The 24,390-nt window shown below is 38.4% G+C and overlaps 1 protein-coding gene and 1 pseudogene across 19 annotated transcripts in view; one reads left to right on the forward strand and one right to left on the reverse strand.

Annotated features, from left to right (window-relative positions):
* DPH6 (diphthamine biosynthesis 6) overlaps positions 1–24,390 on the reverse strand; it is a 452,678-nt gene that overhangs the window by 162,380 nt on the left and 265,908 nt on the right. For 2 of the 19 annotated variants that reach the window (XR_012414754.1, XM_065547739.2), the window contains one exon: positions 14,889–15,760. The exons of the other annotated variants lie outside the window; for them this stretch is intronic. The gene's annotated coding sequence lies outside the window, so the exon portion shown is untranslated. Of the gene's footprint in view, positions 1–14,888; positions 15,761–24,390 lie in introns of those variants that run through there. 19 annotated transcript variants of the gene reach the window in all.
* On the forward strand, positions 15,455–16,167 carry LOC102143955 (nuclear transport factor 2 pseudogene; annotated as a pseudogene).

Raw genomic sequence — 24,390 nt, forward strand, 5'->3', positions numbered from 1 at the left:
ACCATGACATTCCAAATATGATGCTTATCAGTCTATCAAAGTTTGAAGTAGACAGCATATGAAAGAGGCAATCATATATGGCATATATAAACAGGAGGGCTATCATAGCAGGGGGGGAAAGGAAAGCATGATCAGGTTAAGTATTCAATTAGCTTAATTGGCTTTTATTGGCTTTGTAGGTAGGCTAATAAAAAGTCAGCTAAGATACATAATATATGGCTACAGATTGTTACTCTCTGGCAAATCAGGGACTAACCTTTCAATTTATTTTAGTTCTGAAACTGGTTAGAGTTTGCACTGTCAAGCAACTAACATAAATTTAACATTGGAGCAGTCAGTATCCATTCTGATTGGCCAGTACTAGTTCAATAATGCCTGTTAAGTATTTTGACTATTATTCCTGGTTGGTATCAAATATCTAAAGGAGGCAGAACAGGCTACATACTTCCATTATGATTTTAACAGTACCACATAGACATAACTTAAGAGTCAAAAGGTAATTATTTAATTAATCAGCCAATAATCAGTAATAATTGTTTTCTATTGTCTTTGTAGCTCTGTGTTTCTACAATACAACAGGTACTATGCTAGGAGCTTTACTTGAAGGAAAGAAAAGACATGGTTCATGCATTCAAGGAGTTCATATACATATATACTATAATACATAACATTAATACAGAAATAAAATGATTAGTGGACAATGAAGTGCAAAACTGAGTAAAATAATAATAAAAATCATAGAAATTTGGAGGCATTTATAATCACTGTGGCAGCTATAGTAGAGTTCAATGAAGAGGCCAGTCATAAACTGGTCTTGAAAGAATGTAAAGATTTGGATACATGAAGGATACGATGAAGAAAATATATAATCCAAGAAGTGGAAATGTGCATGGACAGTATAAAATGCAGTAAAAAACAAATAAAACCAACAACAATGAAAAATAAGGCTACCAAGGGCTTGCTTCCAAAGAGCCTTGTAAACTGCTGTGAGTGAGCAGGGAGGAGCTGCTAATCAGACTGGGTGAGATGCCTTGATCTGGACTGGGCCATTTTTACTTATGTGTGCCAAAAGGTCACACACAAGGATGAATGCTCCTTGCTTCTTCTTTTCTATCACTGAAACTAGATCTGCAGCAGAACTGAAGCCTTCTTGGTTCAGATAGCTCTTCTCTGCTGCTGATGCTATTTTTTCACCCATCAGGCAAAGGGATATGCTTTTTTCAAGGCACGCCCTTATTCCTACTTCCTTACTGCCTCTTGGTCTGTCTCTGCCTATCTTCCCCAATCCTAAGAGCTCTTAGCTTCCGGGAAATTCTAATTATCTCAGGCCTGATGATTTGTTTGTGGCAATATCTGGCTTTTGCCAGAGGGAGAAGCTATATTTAGGCCTAAACTTCTAATTGTTCATCAGTTTTCTAGAATAGTCTGATGGTTTTAGACACCCTGTTAATGTTACACATAACCCATCTTTATTCATTTGCCATCACTTTTTGTGTATTTATCTCCCTTGGGAGCCTCATGAGATTTATATAGAGGAAGGTATGAGGACTCCTGGGTTTCTCAGTCCAGTGGTCAAATAGGATCCTAGTGCTACTAATATAATCTAATGGAAGCAAAGCAAAACTGTTTGAATTTGGTATGTAGTATATAAAAGAAAACTGCAGAAGTTTGAGCAAGAGTGTATCATTAATAAAATAAAATGGTGTAGCCATATTTGCAGCAAGAATTAGGAAGGTGGAAGATTGAACCTAGGTAGAACAGACAGGCAACTGCAGTAGTGCAGACATAAGGTGGTAAGAATAGCAATGGTAGGAATGACGGTGAAAATATAGGTCTGAGAGATATTATTAAGGAAAGAATGGGTGACATATTCAATGCAGAGATGATGACAAAATATTCAAAAGTGACTTGAGGTCTCCTATTTTGGGAGCCTGTAAGATTTGTGAGTTTGCAGCTATAAAAAAAAAAAATGGGAAAGAGGAGTCTTTTTCTTCTGCTGCTTAAAAAAAATTTTTTTAAGGGAAAGTAGAAAAAACTTAGTGAAGGTGAGGTGGTTACAGTATATCTTCTAATATTATATATTTTTGAAAACATAAGATTAAAAGGAAGTCAAACACGAAGTCATGTTACAGAACCTTAAGGACAGATGGGCCAATTAATGGAAGGTATAAAAAAATGGAAAAAAAAAAAGGTATAAAAAGAAGAAAGGACCAGGAATTGGGCTTTGTAGAATTAACTACTGTTAGGGCACAAGAGGAGGAAAATCAAATAGAAAAAACTAGGCTGGCAAGGTAGGAGGAGAGCAGGAAAGACCATTAGGCAAAGGAGAATCAAATATAATTAAAATAAAGAATATTAAATAGCTTTCATGTAAAATAATACCAAGATGAATGTTTCCAACATGAAAATCACCTTTTTAATTATATAAGTCTCTGAGAAAATAATTATATTGATTGACAGCTCATTTACAATAACTCCTCAATATCAATCCCCAAGTCTTTTGCTGCTATTCAGACTTATCCCCTGATATCCTATAAAAATAGAAAACATACTAAGAGGACTATCTAAATTATTTCACATGTTAGAAGACTATTAGTTCTTCTCAAAGTTACTCCTTCGTAAGTTAAATCATACCAGTTCCTTAAAATGTAAAATCTATACTCCTTTTTTTCTTCACTGTTTTCTTATGAACTTTCCTAAATTTAGTAGTTATTGCTTGTCCTTAGGACAAAATATCTAATTATACGGTCTGATTAAATCTCTTTATGAGTAAGGAGAACTCAATGCAACCCCAGAAACCCTTGAACAAAATGAGATGTTTAGACTTATTTAGGGCTTTTAGTCAGTAAGGACAAACCTATTTCAGTGAATTTCAGGACTTCATTTTATGTATTCTTTAGGGTGTGTTTCTAAACTCTGAACATTAACTGAAATATAAGATGCAACCCACTGAGTTGAAGTACCATCTGTTAGCAACCAAAAGAATGGTATCTATTGGTACCAATTAGGAAAATAAGAAATAAAAAAGAAAAAGAAAGAATGGGAATAAAAGGTTACTTGCTATAGTCTTCAGTCCATGTTGCGCTGAAGTGGAAAATCATTTTCAGAGAAACAATATTATGAATGGAGTGCATTGGTTTTGCTGATCTTGTCACAGCTATTTTCTTATCTGTATTGGAAGTTAAGGTGAGATAATTTCCATGGTTAAATAGAACCATCTGGGCTTTGGTTCTCAAATTTTGAATAGAAGTAGGTAGGATCTAAGGTTATACATTTTTTTCTAGCCTTCATGAGTTGTGCCTCAAGTAGTAATCTGATAATGCAGTTACAGCAATTTTCCAATAGTTATTGCTACAGTTTTTGGACTTGGGTAATGCATTTGGTCCACCATAGTGGAGGCTGTGTCTAGTTTACTTCTTTAAGGGCATCTAGAAAAAAACCTAAGTTATTTCCCTAATACACTCTAATATCTTGAAACACTAAATGTTCCTTCAAAATGCTCTTGTGTTTGTAGGGAATGACAACTTCCTAGAAGGATCTAGTCCACTACATATTTTTATTACGGTTATATTCTCCTAATAACGAAATGAGAAGAAAGTCAATTGTTGAGCTTCTAACACAGACAAGATACTTAGATACATTTTTATTTTTATTTTTATTTTTATTTATTTATTTTTTGAGACGGAGTCTTGCTCTGCCGCCCAGGCTGGAGTGCAGTGGCCGGATCTCAGCTCACTGCAAGCTCCGCCTCCCGGGTTTACGCCATTCTCCTGCCTCAGCCTCCCCAGTAGCTGGGACTACAGGCGCCGCCACCTCGCCCGGCTAGTTTTTTCAAGCCTGTAATCCCAGCACTTTGGGATACATTTTTATTTAACTCTCATAGTAGTTTTGTGATGTAAAGATCCTTTGATACTTTTCATTTTATAGCTCAGTACACAAACACAGAGAAGTTCAGTAACTTGCCAAAGGTCACAAAGCTTGTAAACTGATAGAAATGGGAGCTCAAGCCAAGACCATCTACCTACAAACTGCATGTTTTTAGTTATTTGTCTAATCAAATAGAGAGGATTTAGAATTGAGGTAGGGTATAAATATGTCTAGGAAACCACTGACAGCGAAACATAAGGTTTCCCTACAAAAGGATTAGTTCAGCCAAACTTCTTTCACATTATGAAAGTAACCCTTATCCCAAAAAGCTGCCATACTGCCCAAACCTCTGACAGTTCCCTTAGGAATAGAAGGGTTAAATAAAATGTCAATTGAGTTAAACAAACAAACAAACAAACAAACAGGCATTATTCACCCTTTCTGGCTTTCATCAACCCCACCCTCGGCCCCCAATTGGGTAGCTTTCATTTCAAAACTTGAAGAAAAGGGATATGAAAAATATATTCTTTGCAAACATTTCCTCAGGGCAAGAAGAAAAAACAAACATTTGATAAAAAACACCCACATCAATTAAAGTTGTTTCAAAGGAAACATCTGAATTGAGGTGCCATCTCAGGGGAGAATATAACGGGATAACAAGATGAGTAAGCACCAATAGAGCATGACTCATCCATTTTGCCAGTTAAAGGTACACACATAGAGTAGAGGCAGTTAGAGTAACATATAGTGACCACTCAAGTATTCACTTCTTCAATCAATATTGTCAGGCACTATGCGGGGCAAAGCTGAACCACGATGCTGGTAGAATTCTGTCCCAGACATACAGGATGGGGATTGAGAATTGTAACATGGAATCTCTGAGGCTGAGGGCTGGGCATGTTTCTCCCATGGACTTAAGAATCAGAGAAAGCTATGCTGCAAGGTAGAGCAAACACCCAGATAGACACAGAGATGACAGAAGGGAGTCAGTCCTGTTGGCTTCAGCAGGACAGTTTAGCTCAGTGTTCAAGGGCATGAACTCTATAACCAGACAGCTGTGTTTAAGCTTGGCTTCATTATTTATAAACTATGTAACCTCAGACAAGTTACTTACTTCATGTTTTCTTTGTTTTCCTTATTTATGAAACGGTGGTAAAATAGTATCTATTTTATAGGGTGTTTGTGAACATTAAAGACAATGCAGTTCACTTTCTGTATCCATGGATTCTGCTTCTGTGGATTCAACCAACCACAGATCAAAAATATTTTAAAAAATCAATAAAAATAACAATACAATAAAAAACCACAAAAAACCAATAGAGTATAACAAATATTTATATAGTATTTATATTGTATTAGATATTACAATTAATCTAGAGATGATTTAAAGTATACAAGAGGATGTATATAGGTTATATGCAGACATTATGGCCATTTAATATAAGGCACTTGAGTATCTGTGAAATAGGTGTCCATAGGGGTCCTGTAAGTTATCCCCCTTGGAAACTAAGGAATGACTTTATATCTAAAGTGCTTATTGTAAGGGCTAGCATCTAGGAAGCTTGATGTTATGGACTGAATTGTGTCCTTGCTGATATTGTTTGGATGTTTGTGCCTTGAAATCTCATGTTGAAATGTAATCCCCAATGTTCCAGGTGGGGCCAAACACCCATGGTGTTTGGGTCATGGGGGTGGATCCCTCATGAATAGCTTGGAACCTCACAATAATAAATGACTTCTTGCATTGAGTTCATGTGAGATCTGATTGTTTAAAAGAATGTGGGGCTGGGCGCAGTGGCTCACACCTGTAATCCTAGCACTTTGGGAGGCCAAGGCAGGTGGATCACCTGAGGTTAGAAGTTCAAGATCAGCCTGGCTAGCATGGTGAAACCCATCTCTACCAAAACCACAAAAATTAGCTGAGCATGGTGGCATATGCCTGTAATCCCAGCTACTTGGGAGGCTGAGGCAGGAGAATCGCTTGAACCCGGGAGGCAGAGGTTGCAGTGAGCCAAGATCGCACAATTGCACTCCAGCCTGGGTGACAGAGCAAGACCCCATCTCAAAAAAAAAAAAGAAAAAAAAAAAAGGTGGTACCCCACCCTCATGGTTCCCTCTCTTCTTCCCATGTAATATACTGGCTCCCCTTTGCCTTTTCACCATGACTGTAAGCTTCCTGAGGCCTCATCACAAGCTGAGCTGATGCCAGCACCATGCTTCCTGTACAGTCTGCAGAACCAAGAGCCAATTAAACCTCTTTTCTTTTTTTTTTTTTTTTTTTGAGACGGAGTCTCGGTCTGTCGCCCAGGCTGAAGTGCTGTGGCCGAATCTCAGCTCACTGCAAGCTCCGCCTCCCGGGTTTACGCCATTCTCCTGCCTCAGCCTCCCAAGTAGCTGGGACTACAGACGCCCGCCACCTCGCCCGGCTAGTTTTTGTATTTTTTAGTAGAAACGGGGTTTCACCGTGTTAGCCAGGATGGTCTCGATCTCCTGACCTCGTGATCCGCCAGTCTCGGCCTCCCAAAGTGCTGGGATTACAGGCTTGAGTCACCGCGCCTGGCTAAACCTCTTTTCTTTATAAATTACACAGCCTAAGGTATTTCTTTAAAATTAAAAAAAAAATTTTTTAGTTTCCATAGGTTATTGGTGCAGAGGTGGTGTCTGGTTACATGAGTAAGTTCTTTAGTGGTGATTTGTGAGAGTTTTGTGCACCCATCACCCAACCAGTATATACTGCATCCAATTTGTAGTCTTTTATCCCTCATCCCCTTCTCACCCTTTCCCCTAAGTCCCCAAAGTCCATTGTATCATTCTTATGCCTTTGCATCCTCATAGCTTAGCTTCCACTTATCAGTGAGAACATACGATATTTGGTTTTCCATTCCTGAGTTACTTAACTTAGAATAAAGTCAAATTGTCTATTTGCAGACGACATGATTGTATATTTAGAAAACCCAATCATCGCAGCCCCAAAACTCCTTAAGCTGATAAGCAACTTCAGCAAAATCTCAGGATACAAAATCAATGTGCAAAAATCGCAAGCATGCCTATACACCAACAATAGACAAACAGAGAGCCAAATCCTGAGTGAACTCCCATTCACAATTGCTACAAAGAGAATAAAATACCTAGGAATACAGCTTACAAGGGATGTGAAGGACCTCTTCAAGGAGAACTACAAACCATTGCTCAAGGAAATAAGAGAGGACACAAACAAATGGAAAAACATTCCATGCTTATGGATAGGAAGAATCAATATCATGAAAATGGCCATACTGCCCAAAGTAATTTCTAGATTCAGTGCTATTCCCATCAAGCTAACAGTGACTTTCTTTGCAGAATTAGAAAAAAACTACTTTAAATTTCATATGGAACGAAAAAAGAGCCCGTATAGCCAAGACAATCCTAAGCAAAAAGAACAAAGCTGGAGGCATCGTACCTGACTTCAAACTATACTATAAGGCTTCAGTAACCAAAACAGCATGGTACTGGAACCAAAACAGATATATAAACCAATGGAACAGAACAGAGACCTCAGAAATAACACGACACATCTACAACCATCTGATCTTCAATAAACCTGACAAAAACAAGTAATGGAGAAAGGATTTCCTATTTAATGAACGGTGATGGGAAAACTGGCTAGCCAGATGCAGAAAACAGAAACTGGACCCCTTCCTTATACCTTATACAAAAATTAACTCAAGATGGATTAAAGACTTAAGTGTAAAACCCAAAACCACAAAACTCTGGAAGGAAACCTAGCCAATACCATTCAGAACATAGGCATGGGCAAAGACTTCATGACTAAAACACCAAAAGCAATTGCAACAAAAACCAAAATTGACAAATGGGATCTAATCAAAATAAAGAGCTTCTGTACAACAAAAGAAACTATCATCAGAATGAACAGGAAACCTAAAGAATGGCAGAAATTTGTTGCAATCTATCCATCTGACAAAGGGCTAATATCCAGAATCTACAAGGAACTTAAACAAATTTACAAGAAAAAAAAAAAAACAACCCCATCAAATAGTGGGCACAGGATATGAACAGACACTTCTCAAAAGAAGACATTTATGCGACCAACAAAGACGAAAAAAAGCTCATCATCACTGGTCATTAGAGAACTGCAAATCAAAACCACAATGAGATACCATCTTATGCCAGTTAAAATGGTGATTATTAACAAGTCAGGAAACAACAGATACTGGCGAGGCTGTGGAGAAATAGGAACGCTTTTACACTGTTAGTGGGAGTATAAATTAGTTCAACCATTGTGGACGACACTGAGGCGATTCCTCAAGGATCTAGACCTAGAAATACCACTTGACCCAGCAATCCCATTATTGGGTATATACCCAAAGGATTATAAATCATTCTGCTATAAAGACACATGCACACATATGTTTATTTCAGTACTATTCACAATAGCAAAGACTTGGAATCAACCCAAATGCCCATCAATGGTAGACTGGATAAAGAAAATGTGGCACATATACACCAGGGAATACTATGTAGCCATAAAAAAGAATAAACTCGTGTCCTTTGCAGGAACATGGATGATGCTGGAAGCCATAATTCTCAGCAAACTAACACAGGAACAGAAAACCATACATCGCATGTTCTCACTCGTAAGTGGGAGTTGAACAATCAGAACACATGGATACAGGGAGGAGAACATCGCACACTGGGGCCTGTCAGGAGATGGGGAGCAAGGAGAGGGAGACCTTTTGGACGAATACCTAATGCATGCAGGACTTAAACCCTAGATGATGGGTTGATAGGTGCAGCAAACCACCATGGAACATGTGTACCTATGTAACAAACTTGCACATTCCACACATGTATTCCAGACTTTAAAGTAAAAAAAACAACAACAACAATAATAATAATAATAATAATAATAGTTTTCAATCTCATCCAGGTGACTGCAAATGTCATTAGGTCATTTCTTTTTATGGTTAAGTTGTATTCCATTGTAGATATATACCACAGTTTCTTTATCCACTCGTTGATTGGGTTAGTTTCACATTTGTATTTTTACAAATACAAGTAGTTTCACATTTTTGCCATTGTGAATTCTGCTGCTGTAAACATGCGTGTACAAGTTTCTTTTTTGAATAATGGCTTATTTTCCTCTGGGCAGATACACAGTAGTGGGACTGCTGAATCAAATGGTAGTTCTATTTTTAGTTTTTTAAGGAATCTCCACACTGTTTTCCATAGTGGTTTTACTAGTTTACATTCCTATCAGCAGAAGTGTTCCCTGTTCACCACATCCATGCCAACATCTACTATTTTTCGATTTTTTAAATTATGGCCATTCTTGTAGGACTAAGGTGGTTTTGATTTGCATTTCCCTGATCATTAGTGATGTTGAGCATTTTTTTCATATGTTTGTTGGCCATTTGTATGTCTTCTTTTGAGAATTGTCTATTCATGTCCTTAGCCTACTTTTTGATGGGATTGTTTGTTTTTTCTTACTGACTTGAGTTCATTGTAGATTCTGGATATTAGTCCTTCAGACGTATAGATTGTGAAGATTTTCTCCCACTCTGTGGGTTGTCTGTTTACTCTGCTGACTGTAACTTCTGCCATGCAAAAGCTCTTTAGTTTAATTAAGTCCCAGCTATTCATCTTTGTTTTTACTGCATTTGCTTTTGTGTTCTTGGTCAAGAAATCCTTGCCTAAGCCAATGTCAAGAAGGGTTTTTCCGATGTTATCTTCTAGAATTTTTATAGTTTCAAGTCTTAGATTTAAGTCCTTGATCCATATTGTGTTGATTTTTGTGTAAGGTGAAAGATGAGGATCCAGTTTCATTATCCTACATGTGGCTAGCCAATTAACCCAGCACTATTTGTTGAATAGGGTGCTCTTTCCCCACTTCATGTTTTTGTTTGCTTTCTCAAAGATCATTTGGCTGTACTTGGATTTATTTCTGGGTTCTCTATTCTGTTCCATTGGTCTATGTGCCTATTTTTATACCAGTACCATGCTGTTTTGGTGAGTATGGCCTTATAGTGTAGTTTGAAATCACGTAATGTGATGCCTCCAGATTTGTTCTTTTTGCTTAGTCTTGCTTCAGCTCTGTGGGCTCTTTTTTGGTTCCATATGAATTTTAGGATTTTTTTTCTGGTTCTGTGAAGAATGATGATGATATTTTGATGGGGATTGCATTGAATTTGTAGATTGCTTTTGGCAGAATGGCCATTTTCACAATATTGATTCTACCCATCCATGAGCATGGAATGTGTTTCCATTTGTTTGTGTCATCTATGATTTCTTTCAGCAGTGTTTTGTAGTTTTCCTTGTAGAGGTCTTTCACCTCCTTGATTATCTATATTCCTAAGTATTTTTTTTTCCAGCTATTGTAAAAGGGGTTGAGTTCTTGATTTGATTCTCAGCTTGGTGACTGTTGGTGTATAAGGGAGCTACTGAATTGTGTACATTAATTTTGTATCTGGAAACTTTGCTGAATTCTTCTATCAGTTCTAGGAGCTTTTTGGAGGAGTCTTTAGGGTTTTCTAGGTATACATTCATATCATCAGCAAAGAGTAGCAGTTTGACTTCCTTTTCACTGATTTGGATGCCTTTTATTTCCCTCTCTTGTCTGACTGCTTTTCAGCCTCAGGTATTTCTTTATAGTAAGCAAGAACTAACACTGAAAATTGGTACCAGGAGTGGGGTATTATTATAAAGATACCTGAAAATGTGGAAGTGGTTTTGGAACTGGGTAACAGGCAGAAGTTGGAAGAGTCTGGAGGTCTGAGAAGAAGACAGGAAGATGAAGGAAAGTTTCCAGTTTCTTAGAAGCTAGTTAAATGGTTACGACCAGAATGTTGATAGAGATATGGACAGTGAAGTCCAAGCTGAAGAGCTCTCAGATGGAAACAAAGAAGTTATTGGGAACTGGAGTAAAGGTTACCCATTATGCTGTTGCAAAGAACTTGGCTGCATTGTGTTCATGTCCTCGGAATCTCCGGAAGTTTGAAGTTAAGAGTGATGACCTAGGGTATCTGGCAGAAGAAATTTCTAAGCAACAAAGTGTTCAAGATGTGGCCTGGCTTCTTCTAACAGCCTATCGTCAGATACAGGAGCAAATAAATGACTTAAAGTTGGAATTCATATTTAAAAGGGAAACAGAGCATAAAAGTTTGACAAATTTGCAGCCTGGCACATGGTAGAAAAGGAATACAAGCAGAGTGTGGAGCAGCCACTTGCTAAAGAGACTAGCACGACCAAAAGGGAACCAAATGTTAATATCTGAGACAATGGAAAAACAGGCCTTGAAGGTACTTCAGAAATCTCTGAGGCAGCCCCTCCTATCACAGGCCCAGAAGCCTCAGATGAAAGAATGATTTCAGGGACCAGGCCAAGGACACCACTGCCCTGCTCAGCCTTGGGAGGCTACTCCTTGCAACCAGGCTGCTCCAGCTCCAGATGTGGCTCAAAGGCCCCAGGTACAGCTCTGGCTGCCACTTTGGAGACTGCAAGCCATAATCCTTGGTGGCTTCCATGTGGCAGTAAGCCTGTGGCTGCACAGAATGCAAGAGTGAAGGAGACTTGGCAGCTTCTCTCTAGATTTCAGATAATGTATGGGAAAGCCTAGGTGCCAGGGCAGAAGCCTGATGCAGGGGTAGAGCCCCCACAGAGAGGCTCTACTAGTAGGGCAGCACCAAGGGGATGTGTGAAGTTGGAGACCCTATACAGAGTCCCCACCAGGGCACTGCCTGGTGGAGCTGTAAGAAGGAGGCCACTGCTCTCCAGGCCAAAGAATGGTAGAGGCAGCAGCAGCTTGATCCTCAGCCTGGAGAAGCCATAGGCACTGAACTCTAACCCATCAGAGCAGCCCTGTGGGCTGCATCCAGCAAAGCTATAGGGTTCAGTTGCCTAAGGCCTTGGGAGTCCACCCCTTCCATCTTTGCACCCTGAATGCAGGACATTAAGTCAAAGGAGATTATTTTGGGCCAGGCGCAGTGGCTCACGCCCATAATCCCAGCACTTTGGGAGGCCAAGGCAGGTGAATCACGAGGTCAGAAAATTGAGATCATCCTGGCTAATGCGGTGAAACCCAGTCTCTACTAAAAATACAAAAAATTACCCAGGCGTGGTGGCACATGCCTGTAGTCCCAGGTACTCAGGAGGCTGAGGCAAGAGAATTGCTTGAACCCAGGAGGCGGAGGTTGCAGTGAACCGAGATCGCGCCACTGCAATCCTGCCTCGGCGACAGAGTGAGACTCCGTCTCAAAAAAAAAATATATATATATTATATTTTGGAGCTTTAAGATTTAATGACTGTTCTACTGGGTTTCAGACTTGTGTGGGGCCTATTGCCCCTTTGTTTGGGCTGAGTTCTCCATTTTGGAATGGCAATGTCTACCCAATAACTGTACCACCATTGTATCTTGGGAGTAAATAACTTTTTTCAGTCTTACAGGCTCATAGGAAAGAACTAATCTCCAGATGAGACTTTGGACTTGGGACTTTTTGGTTAATGCTGGAATAAGTTAAGGCTTTGCAGGACTATTGAGATGGGATGATTGTATTTTGCATGTAAAGACATGAGATTTGAGGAACCAGGGGCAGAAGAATATGGTTTGGGAAGTTTGTTCCCTCCAAATCTCAGGTTGAAATGTAATCTCCAGTGTTACAGGAGGGGCCTGGTGGGAGGTGTTCAGGTCATGAGGTCAGATCCCTAATTAATAGCTTGGTGCTGTCCTCCCCATAAGTGAGCTCCCACTCTGAGTTAATGCAAGACCTGGTTTAAAAGAGTGTGGCACCTCCTCCACCCCTTGCTTCCTCTCTCACCATAGGATGCACCTGCTCCCCTTTGCCTTTCATCATGATTGTAAGCTTTCTGAGGCCTTACCAGAAGCCAAGCAGATGCCAGCACCATGCTTCCTGTACAGCCTGAGAACTGTGAGCCAATTAAACCTCTTTTCTTTATAAATTACCCAGCTTCAGTTACTTCTTCATAGTAATGCAAGAACTAACTCCTCACCCCCCAAATTCATATGTTGAAGCCCTAACCCTCAATGTGACTGTATTTGGAGACAGCTTTTAAAAAGAAATTAAGGTTAAGTGAAGTCATAAAGTCAGCTAATCCAATAGGACTGATGACCTTATATGAAGAGAAAGGGAGTAATCTCTTTCCCTACACACATGTACCAGGGAAAGGCCATATGAGGACACAGTGAGAAGACAAAGCCCTCATCAGAAACCAAATTGGCTGGCACCTTGATCTTAAGACTTCCCAGCCTCCAGAACTGTGAGAAATAAATTTCTGTTGTTTGAGTCACCCAGTCTATAGTATTTTGTAATGGCAGCCCAAGCAGACTAACACAATAACATAAATCTTTGATATCATTATTATTCTGATTTTGGTTCCTGGGTCTAGTTCTAATTCATAGTAGCCTTCTGAGGGCTAGACAGTTTCTACTTTGACATTCTGAAACATAGCACAGCATTGCAATAATACATTTCCTACTGTTGACTTAAAGAGCATTAGTAGGCTTCTGCAGATGATAACCAAAGAGTCTTAAGCAATAAATAATATTAGAGGTTAGGGTAAAGAAAAATCACTTGTAACTCATGACTGGGATGAAAGTATCATGGAAGAGAAGTGATTTCAGCTAGAATTTATAAAATGGTTAGCCTTTTAAAAGGTAGAGAGAGAGAATATACTGATAACTGAGATAAGAGCATAGAATTATTCATATTGTGCACATGCCAACACTACACATCAGCGTGAAATTTGGATTACTCCATGTTAGGTTTTTATAGCTATAGAGAACACTATTTACCAATTTATCTAAAACATATTAAAGGTACAAATTTCAAACAAATTTCTAGAAGCTTTACTAAAACCTAATACATTATTAAGTAGGTAAGGTAAAAAAAATTTTCTCTCTTATGTTCATTGAGGATGAAAATCTTATGAATTATCTCAATTTTATTCATTGTTCTAATAACAAAAAATCAGCTTTCAAAAGTTCAAGTTTTCTGAGATATTACAGCAAATGCATTAGCTCATCTAGATCTTTGTTGGACAGATAATCGACTTACTTTTCTATGCTTTCTAATGGTGAATGCTTCAAATATGATATTAAAACAGGCAAATAATTGTCTATCTATCTGTCTTTCACTACCACTTCACATAGGATTCTGAGTGAACTGTCATGTAAAAATCAAAAGGTCATGTAAGTCTTGCTCCCTCAAGCAAACTCTTATCTTTAGGAGACCTCACAGGCAAATTTTATGACTGCTTCCTTTTAAAACTATAAACATAATGAAACCATTCTAAAAATAATTATGGTATATCACCCAAATAGCTCACAAAATCAAAGACCTGAGAGAAACACTGCCTGAAAACTTTAAAACATTGTTATTTAAATATATATTGACATATTTTGATGCAAAGTAATTTTTTTAATTCAGAAAACATAAGCTAATAATAATTTTTTTTCATGAAAAAAAAAATGACCAAAAGGAGACATGACTTTTGACCTAAGCGGGAGGCTGGAAGCCAGACAACTCATTTTCTTTTTTATAGCTTTTAACAAAGTCATGACTTCTTAAAATCTGTTATTCTATCCAAAACATTGGTCTACTCTTCAGGTATCATCTCTTTCACCAAGATATTCATGGATTCCCAGGCTGGGGAGAAAAAGGCTCCAGTCATACATTCATTCCTAAAATGTTTATTGACTATCATGTATGAGTCAGGCAATGAATCTCTGAGGGCCAATACAGCTTAAGGAAGAATATGTTTGGAGTGACACATCTAATAGAGATATCTACCGTAGATACCTCAGGTAGCCTACAGTAGCCTTTCATTGTCCCCTGGTCAAGACATTCTCCCATGCAACAAATTGTTTGATTTTTTTGTTTGTTTGCTTATTTTCACTTAAATCTACTTCCTTGTATATTGCCTACAGTTAGTAATAGAACAACTACAGCATTATTGTCACCAAGATGCTTCATAGAATTTAGACAACATAGTATTCAAGAATATAATATTATTCAACTCATTTTATTAGCTATTGCTTCTCCAAGCGTATCCCCAACTCTTCCATTCTCTTTTTTTACAAAACTAATTTTCTAGTTCATTATTTGTTTTTGTGACTCCTCCTACATGATTCAGCTTCTGCAAATAGTTTTTCTTTTTGTTTTCAAATGATCCTGGGTTTTGCTCTGTCGCCCAGGCTGAAGTGCAGCCGTGTGATCATAGCTCACTGCATCCTGGAACTCCTGGGCCCGAGCAATCCTCCTGCCTCAGCCTCCCAAGCAGGTGGGACTACAGGTGTGTGCTGCCACACCTGGCTAATTTTTTTAATTTTTACTTTTCTGTAGAGACAAGGTCTCACTATGCTGCTCAGGCTGGTCTTGAACTCCTGGCCTCAAGTGATCCTCCCACCTCGGCCTCTCAAAGCACTGGGATTATAGGTGTGATCCACCACACCCAGCAGTTTTCACAAATAGTTTTTGAAGAAGCTCAGTCTTGGCAGACTGTGCCGGGTTGTCACGCTGCCGCTGCCACTGTGCCAACCCTTCAGGTCTCAAAGAGGCTGGGTGATGCTCCAGAATGGGAGATGAGCCAATCTGGGAGCAGATTTGATCCAGCTTCATTCAGCATTACTACCAGTTATTTCATAATGAGAAAACCCAACTAGGTGCAATTTACATTGATGTGCCATGCCTCATGTGGGAAGGATGGCAATTCCAGGGGAAAGCTGCCACTGTGGAGTTGTCTAGTCATCCCTTCCAAAAAATCCAGCACAGCATCACAGCACAGGACCATCAGCCCACGCCAGCTGCATCATCAGCATGGTTGTGGGCCAGCTTACGGTGGATGAAGACTCCATCATGGGGTTCCATCAGATAGATGTTCCTGTTGAAGAACATCAACAATACTTGGGTTTGCGCCAATGACACATTCAGGCTTGGCCTGCACATCCCAGGCTGATCTCTTCCCAGCCAGGCAGTCATGCTGTTTCCTCCTCCCTCCTCTTTCCAGTACCATTCACACTCCAGATGCTCCACATCTCATGCCAAAGGAGCGGGTCCATGGTGGCAGTGGGCCTAGTGCAGTGCTGCCACCCAGGTGTTGTGCATAATGTTTGGATGTTAGACTAGTTGCATCTGAAGGAAGAAGTTTGGGTTATACCATTCATGCCTTGAAAGGCTTAAGTAAGGCAGAAGGGAAGGAGAAAGCAGCTGCCTCACCACCCAGACACTGATTTGTTCAGATGTTTCAATGCCTCATGATACAATAAAACCACAAACATTTTCTTAAAAGCAAAAAAAAAAAAAAAAAAAAAAAAAAAGCAGCTCAGTCTTTACGTATTGGGTCCCTTCTTTCCCAAATTTGAATAATACTGTATGATAAAAACATAGGTTTGAAGTCAAATACAGTTGAGGTTAACAGCCTTACTCCACCAGTTACTAGCTATGTAATTCTGGACAAGTTACACAACCTCTCTGAAGTTCAGTTTCCATACTTGAAAATGGAATAATAATATTCATTTAAAAGCACAGCTGTAAGGATTAAATAATAAGCTGCTTAGCATAGCATGAGTTACATACTGAGTTTCTGTGGATTTGAATCTGGTCCCTGATCAATTTCTTTAGTTAAGTCTACAAAAACCTGTGATTAAGAACAGTCCCACTATTTAGTGGAATCATGCTTCTTCACTTATTTCTCTCATTTCTATTCTGGGTTTCCTCTCATGGTAGTCATACGGCCTTGGAGGGAAATACCATCTTTTTCTGGCCCTTGATTCTATCACATTACCTCCCTTTCCTGGTCAGAAGCAAGCTTTATGTGTCTTTTGTTACCAGCTCTCCCCACTTATCTTGGTGCTCCTGAATAACAACTTCTTCTTCTTCTTCTTTTTTTTTGAGTCGGAGTCTTGCTCTGTTGCCCAGGCTGGAGTGCAGTGGTGCAATCTCGGCTCACTGCAACCTCTGCCTCTCAGGTTCAAGCAATTCTCCTGCCTCAGACTCCTGAGCAGCTGGGACCACAGGTGCCCGCCTCCACGCCTGGCTAATTTTTTGTATTTTTAGCAGAGACGGGGTTTCACCATATTGGCCAGGCTGGTCTCGAACTCCCATCCTCGTGATCCGCTGCCTCAGCCTCCCAAAGTGCTGGGACCACAGGTATGAGCCATTACGCCCGGCCCCTGAATAACTTCTTATATGGTTCTTCCCACCCCACCAAACCCAGGGAAGAGTCCTCTAGAATCCTATCGCCAATACCAAAATATGTTCAACCTAAAGTAAAAACAATGGCCACCATTTCTAGCAATAAAGATGGTTTACTTTTTTCACTGGGCACAGATAGTACACACACACACACACACACACACACACACACACACACACACACACAGTCTTAAACAACTTCTGAATGCCCTGGAAAATGACTTTTGACATCCAATATATAAGATAAAAGCCATAGCAATGTAAATTGACGGTGGGGGGAAATGGTTCTCCAAAAATTACCTAGTGATTCTTCTGGCTGTCTTTATCTTTATCTTTGCTGTAGTAATTTCAGATGTTTTATTCTTTCATTAAGCATAAATTTTAAAATCCATTACTTTTAATTCAGTTCAGAGGGGCCGACAGGACAGAAGAACACTATTTCTTTTCAGGACACAGTTCTGTTCTAGTAACAGGGAAGCTTTCCATTTCAAGCGTGATCTGATCATCTCCCACAGTCAAACTATTGACTTTTCTCTTTTGTCATCTATCCTCACTCATCAGCTGCCATGCACTTTTAGAAACTTTGAGAGCTTGATGACATCCCAATCTAATAAGTGTACAGTATTACAACATAATCTTATCACATATTTACAAATAATGTCTTTTCCATATAATATATACAAGAAGAAACCCTTCTAAATCATCCACGAGGAATAAACTTAACATGTGTGCAGAGGAAATTAAGTGCTGCTTTTTTTCCCCCTAAGGTAAAATGTGTTATTTGGCTAAATTTTTATCCTGAAATACTCCATGGAGACATGTCTACATCATGGACTAATAGATTGCAAAAATTTTCTGGACAATAAAAATGGTGATTTAAATATTAATGAAAAGAAAAAAAGTGAGAGCACTTACTGTTTTATTTATTTACTTTATAACTTCAGAAATATTTTACAATATAAACTATACATATAATAAAAATTATTTTGTAACAGCCAATAGATCTATATTTTGGGGCAGTGGTGAGCTTGGAAAAATGAATGAAAGAAGAAATACCTCCTTTCCCTACTGACCTAGTAAAAGGACTTCAGGTGTTGCATGGCAAGTTTGAGCCAGAAACAAGTATGATGACTTTTGTATTAAAAAAAGCAAACCTATGACAGATATAAAAGGAAAATTCATGGGTGAAGTCTCTAAAATGTATGTACTTTTCTTTTTTTCTTTCTTCTTTCTTCTTCTTTTTTTTTTTTTAAGAGACAAGGCCTCATTCGGTCCTCCAGGCTGGAATGCAGTGGTGCAATTACAGCCCACTGCAGCCTTGAACTCCTGGGCTCAAGCAATCTTCCTGCCTCAGCCTCCCAAGTAGCTACGACTATAGGTGCACACAAGCGCAGCTAATTTTTTCATTTTCTTGTAGAGATGAGGTCTTGCTATGTTACTCACGGTGGTCTCCAACTCCTGGGCTCCAGTGATCCTCCCACTTTCGTCCCCCAAACTGTGAGGATTACAGGTGTGAGCCACCATGCCTGGCTCACACCATATACATTGAGAAGCATTAGAGATATCTCCCTGGTCAGCAGAAAAAAAAAACTGCATCTAAAATAAGTATGTTTTATTCCTAGCCTTGATATCTTCCTGTTTTCCAGTACCAATAACTTTTCAAAGAACTTATATAGCCATTTGATATGTTTGGCTGTGTCCCCACCCAAATCTCACCTTGAATTGTTGCTCCCACAATTCCCATGTGTCATGGGAGGGACCTAGTGGGAGGTAATGGAATCATGGGGACTGGTCTTTCTTGTGCTGTTCCCATGATAGTGAATAAGTCTCACTAGATCTGATGGTTTTACAAAGAGGAGTTCCTTTGCACAAGCTCTCTCTCTTTGCCTGCCGCCATCCACATAAGATGTGACTTGCTCGTCCTTGCCTTCTGCCATGATTGTGGGGTCTCCCCAGCCATGTGTAACTGTAAGTAAATGACAGTTTCTTTCTTTTGTAAATTGCTCAGTCTTGGGTATGTCTTTATGAGCAGTGTGAAAATGGAATAATATACCATTTTTCTTTAAAGAAGTCCTTTTCAAATTAAAATTTTCAATGAAAATTAAGTAATTACTTAATCTATTTCTTTTATATTTAGAAACAAATAGTATCGGCCGGGCGCGGTGGCTCAAGCCTGTAATCCCAGCACTTTGGGAGGCCGAGACGGGTGGATCACGAGGTCAGGAGATCGAGACCATCCTGGCTAACACAGTGAAACCCCGTCTCTACTAAAAAATACAAAAAAACTAGCCGGGCGAGGTGGCGGGCGCCTGTAGTCCCAGCTACTCGGGAGGCTGAGGCAGGAGAATGGCCTGAACCCGGGAGGCGGAGCTTGCAGTGAGCTGAGATCCGGCCACTGCACTACAGCAAGGGGGACAGAGTGAGACTCCGTCTCAAAAAAAAAAAAAAAAAAAGAAACAAATAGTATCAAGCTAAGTGGAAATTTGTTTAGCTAACATTCTTGTTTACTTGAGGAAGTTACCTGTATGTCCAGAAATATCTAGACTAGATTTCTCTGACACATTCTTCCTGATGAGATTCTGGACTGACTCAATTATCATTCTGAGTTTTTTTTTTTTTTTTTTTTTTTTTTTACCTGAGACTATTTGTTCACTATAAAGAACCCTAAAGAAATAACTCTGAAATGATAATAAGAGTTCATACAGGCAGCTATTGAAGCTGGGGCAAAATAGAAAAATCATTCAAATGGTATTAATAATCTGTGAGGCAATGAATTTATTAAAGACAAGCTAGTGAAAGCAGAATGGAAGACAAATATAGTTTGTTTCATGAATTCACCTGTCCTGGGTAAAAAACATCACTTTATTGTCAAATAAATATTTGAGTTTCATCACAGACTAGGTAGACTAAAATAAACAAACTAGTTACCCTTCCATTAATATGAGAATTGCCAGGTATTACAATACTGTAGCAGCAATGAATTTTCCAGACAAACACCAAGAACTGGATCCAGTCCAGATGTAATGATAGCACATTAATAAGCTAATTCCTTTAGCTACCTCTTCATTTTCTGAGACTCATTCGCAGAGTGGCAATGCCATTAACTCTGGATGAGGTGCTTTGCCCAATGAATACCTCTTGATTAGATTGTTGATCGGGCCTTCTCTACTCACTTCACTCTCCATCCCTATGGGAAAAAAACTCTTGCACAGCATCCTTCAAAGGACACAGAATAGGCACCATAAGCAGTAGGAGCATATACTGACTAGATGAACAAATGACTCAATAAATAGTTCGTAAGACATTGAGAGTTAAACTAGCATTGCTAGGTTAGTGGTCATTATCTAGAGTAAAACAACTGTAAAGTCTAAAGACAATATAAAAATTGATCTATCCAGTACATTATCCTGTTGATTGAATTTAGAAAACTTTGTCTGAAAAGGTGGAATTTAAATCCTTAGTTTATTAAAATTTTGCGGAGAGGACTGGCGAGATGTACACTTATTTGAAAAAGTTTTTATTTTTAAAATTATTTATCATAATTTTCTGCTAAGAGAATGAAGAGGTATTTTTGTTCTCCCCTGAAGATTATCTGAGAGTATTATGGCTTTGCTATTTAGGGGAAAATGCTAGAAAACTTCTAACCAAGGCAAATTATCTGTCACTGCAAGCACATTTCCTCTGAGGAAAGGAATTTCACGGGAGAAGCAACAGGTGCCTTTTTTTTTTTTTGACGCAGTAGTATACAGCAGAAAGAAGACAATAGAAAAAAGTTGTTAAAATGTGACCCAAGATTGAAGTCTACAGTACCAACTCTCAGTGAAATAAATATTGTACAGAATATCCACAATGCTGAAATTGGGCTGAAATGTTACAATTCAGTAAACAGGGTTTATTTTTTAAAAATCACCTTATGAGTCCAGAGATGATATATTAGAAAAATAATATCCACAAAAAATCTAGTTTTTAACAATTGGCACCACAAAGCACTTATTATCTCTGATTAGTAAAACTGTTTGTTTGAAAGCAGTCAGTTTTGAAGATTACAGACAGGAGGGCGAGTTTAAAAACATATGAGGTTTACATAGAGGGCTATTATTTTACAAACAACAAATGATTTAAAATAGTCTGAACTAACATTATTTGGAGTCACTTTCATGTTACAGAACTCAATAAATAACGTTTTTTAAAAACTTCGCACAGTTCTTCTTGATCTACTTGTAATTGTAGGGCATTATTAGTTTCGTGTGTATCATGTTTCCAGATCTGGGTGTTGAAAGATTTATTCATGTTGAGCTGTGCCCTAGGGTAATTTTAGTTTTCATAAAACCTAATTCTACAATTATAACCATCTGAGAAAATGAGTATTCTTCCTACGAACAATGTAGTAAGAAGATACATTTTTATTATAAGCCTGATTTTCACAAGTGATTATTTTTTTCATTTTCCTTAAACTCCTCACTTAAATTTTTTTTCTTATTAGACCCTCAACCCACAAGTGTTCAACTGTCATAAAAGATCAGTGTTACCGAACTGCCAGCATTAATCTTTTGTTTGAAATGTATAAAGACAAATAAAGGAGACACTGCAAAATGTCTTTGTGCAGTAGAAGCAGATACTGAAATGATAAATAACATAATCTGCAAACACTAGCTATAATGTTCTTGGATAGAAGAAATTTCTAAATATTAAAGACAGTGGCATCTCTGTCAGGTACTACATAAATAAACCATGGACAATACCTGACACCGGACCTTTCATTCTTGCAATGCTATGCTAAATAAGCACGCTCCCCTTGCCTGTCTGAATTCTATATGCCCATTTCCAGAAATGCTGCTGTAGATAAGTAACAGTGTCATGTTCGTTTTGTCAACTACATACTGATTATCCTTTCCTATCTGTAGTTTGGGAACATTATCAAGGTCAGACGCAAACTCTCAGAAAGCCTTCCCTAATGTAGCTGTATTTGATAATTTCTATAACGGGCTTTCATAAACAAACTTTGCAGAAACACACATGTATTTTCCAAGATTTTACCTTCAGGAAAAAGGAAAGACTTACCAGTAAGATTTTACTTTTAGGAAAGATTTTACTTTTAGAAAAAAGGAAAGACTTAACAGTAAGGTTTTGGAAATTTAAAACCAAAAGGAGAGTAAGCCTAGTCATTCATTATATTTTCATTTAATCACTAACAATGTGATATTTGAGGATGACATATCTAATTTTTTTGGAGATACTTTTACAATGACCCTACTTTCTCTACCTTCCTAACCACTTTCTATTTATTTTATTCTGACAAATTACTTATGAAGCATTTGCAACTGATGCACATATCACAAAATTATTTCTGCCAAGCTTCCTCTGTGACCTGCCCGTGGGACATGACATGCTCCAAGATGCATCGCTCTATCAACCCGCATTTTTCCAGGACAATGCAAATTATGACAAATCCCATCACCCTGCATTATGTGCTTCATGCTAATCTCACTAATTCTAAAGAATCAGGAGGGCTTGTTGTTCTGCTGAAGGGCATACTGTCTGATTGAATGATAGAAAAACATTTGCCATCTCCTTCTCACAATCCCAGCTGTGGCCACCACTGTCCCACTTCTGCCAGGCAACCGCTCTTGCTGTGTAACTTCCATACCAGAATTAGCTTTATATCAGCTGAGCTTTTTAGCAGGAAACTACACATCACCAAAAAAAGACAGTTCTAAAGTCCAGAAAATAAAAGGCTTCTGGGGGTAAAATGAAAAGAGGAAATAGAATTTTTACTGACTGTTGGATACCTGCATTCATTTCTACTTATTTTAAATGAAGAGTTAAAATCAAACTTATCATTCCCATGATAAAAGTCAGATGGTTTCTAGACTTAGAAGTTTCTGGCTGCTGGATCACTACAAATGGCTACCTGAGAAGTCTCTTAAAACAGCTAACCTTGAGGACAATTCCTCTGGGCTTCAGAAGGTGGCAGTATTACTACATGAAACAAGCTTAAGGTTTCCGTGCTATTCCATGGCCACATTGCTGAAATAAACATGTTTAATTCCCAAAGAAACATATATTTTATCCGCTGGCATAATTTACTTATAACATTAAAACTCAAACATGGAGCAATTTGTAGCAATAACCATGATTATGCTGTTAGTGGCCCAAATGTCACTGTCTAGATTAGGCTAAATGATACCTAGCACAGAAGAGCTTCTGTGATTTATTTTTTATGATCACGGGTAGAACTTGCATGCTTAAAATGCTCACCAGAAAACTGCCTTCAATAAATAAAAAAGGATGAAAAGATTGAAAGAATCTCGTATTATTGTTCAGAGATGTGATTGTAAAAAACTGTCATAGGAATGAGGCAAATTTTAAATCTCAGAGACATTTTCAGAAAAAGAGGTAAATATCTTGAGTGTTTCTAATGTTATATTTTAGATTCTAAAGTATTTTGCTGTAAGCAAATAACTCATCTTATAAATTAAAATGCATCTAAACTGTTTTGTCCTTTATGAATGTTTCCTGAAATGTCAGAACAAAATTAAGGTTTTAAATACATGTAATGCACTAAAATTGATTATTTTAGCTACTTTTAGAAAATGTAGTAAATATAAATCTGCTAATAGATGTTAAGACTAAAATATCCTATTCAAACCTTCAATAATTTACTTTTGGGAGTTCTGGTCTAATGCGTACGTCTACCTGGAAACTATATTGTAGGCTCTTTTGGCCATTATCATACATCAAATTGAAATTGTTATGCATAATAAAAGTAAAAGTAAAAGTAAACCACACTAAAGTTGAAAAAGGAATGTAAGCCATACTAACTAAAGTTGAAAAGGTTTTGCAATGAACACACATTTTGCCACTTACTAAAACAAGGGCAAATTTAAGTCAGCATCTGTGCCTTAATGGAATGTTGCATAATTGGTTTAATGTTTTAGTGAGTCCTTAGATGAGCTTAATATGTACACAGCACAAATCAACATTAAGATATTACAAAGAAGAGACAGGAAGATCTTTAGCTTTCTACTTTACTCCCAGTGAGACCCAATCCCCTCAGAGGAATATGACGATGTGAACATCATTTCTGCAAAGGCACTGGGCACACCCTGCACATGCTGTGGCTTGTTGACATGAACCAGGGCAGGCAGACACCAATAATACATGAAGTGCGGTTCAGAGGCAATTAGGATCAGTTGTCAAGGCCAGGCCATTAATGAAAGAACATGTCAGAGGAGCTGGAGACTTCAATGGTTGAGGGCAAGAAGGCGATTTAGTGTGACAGATCGAGTCCTTCCAATGTCCTCAGTGGTACATGCT

The sequence above is a fragment of the Macaca fascicularis genome, chromosome 7 (genome assembly GCF_037993035.2).
Source record: "Macaca fascicularis isolate 582-1 chromosome 7, T2T-MFA8v1.1".
In the NCBI taxonomy this organism is placed as follows: Eukaryota; Metazoa; Chordata; class Mammalia; order Primates; family Cercopithecidae; genus Macaca; species Macaca fascicularis.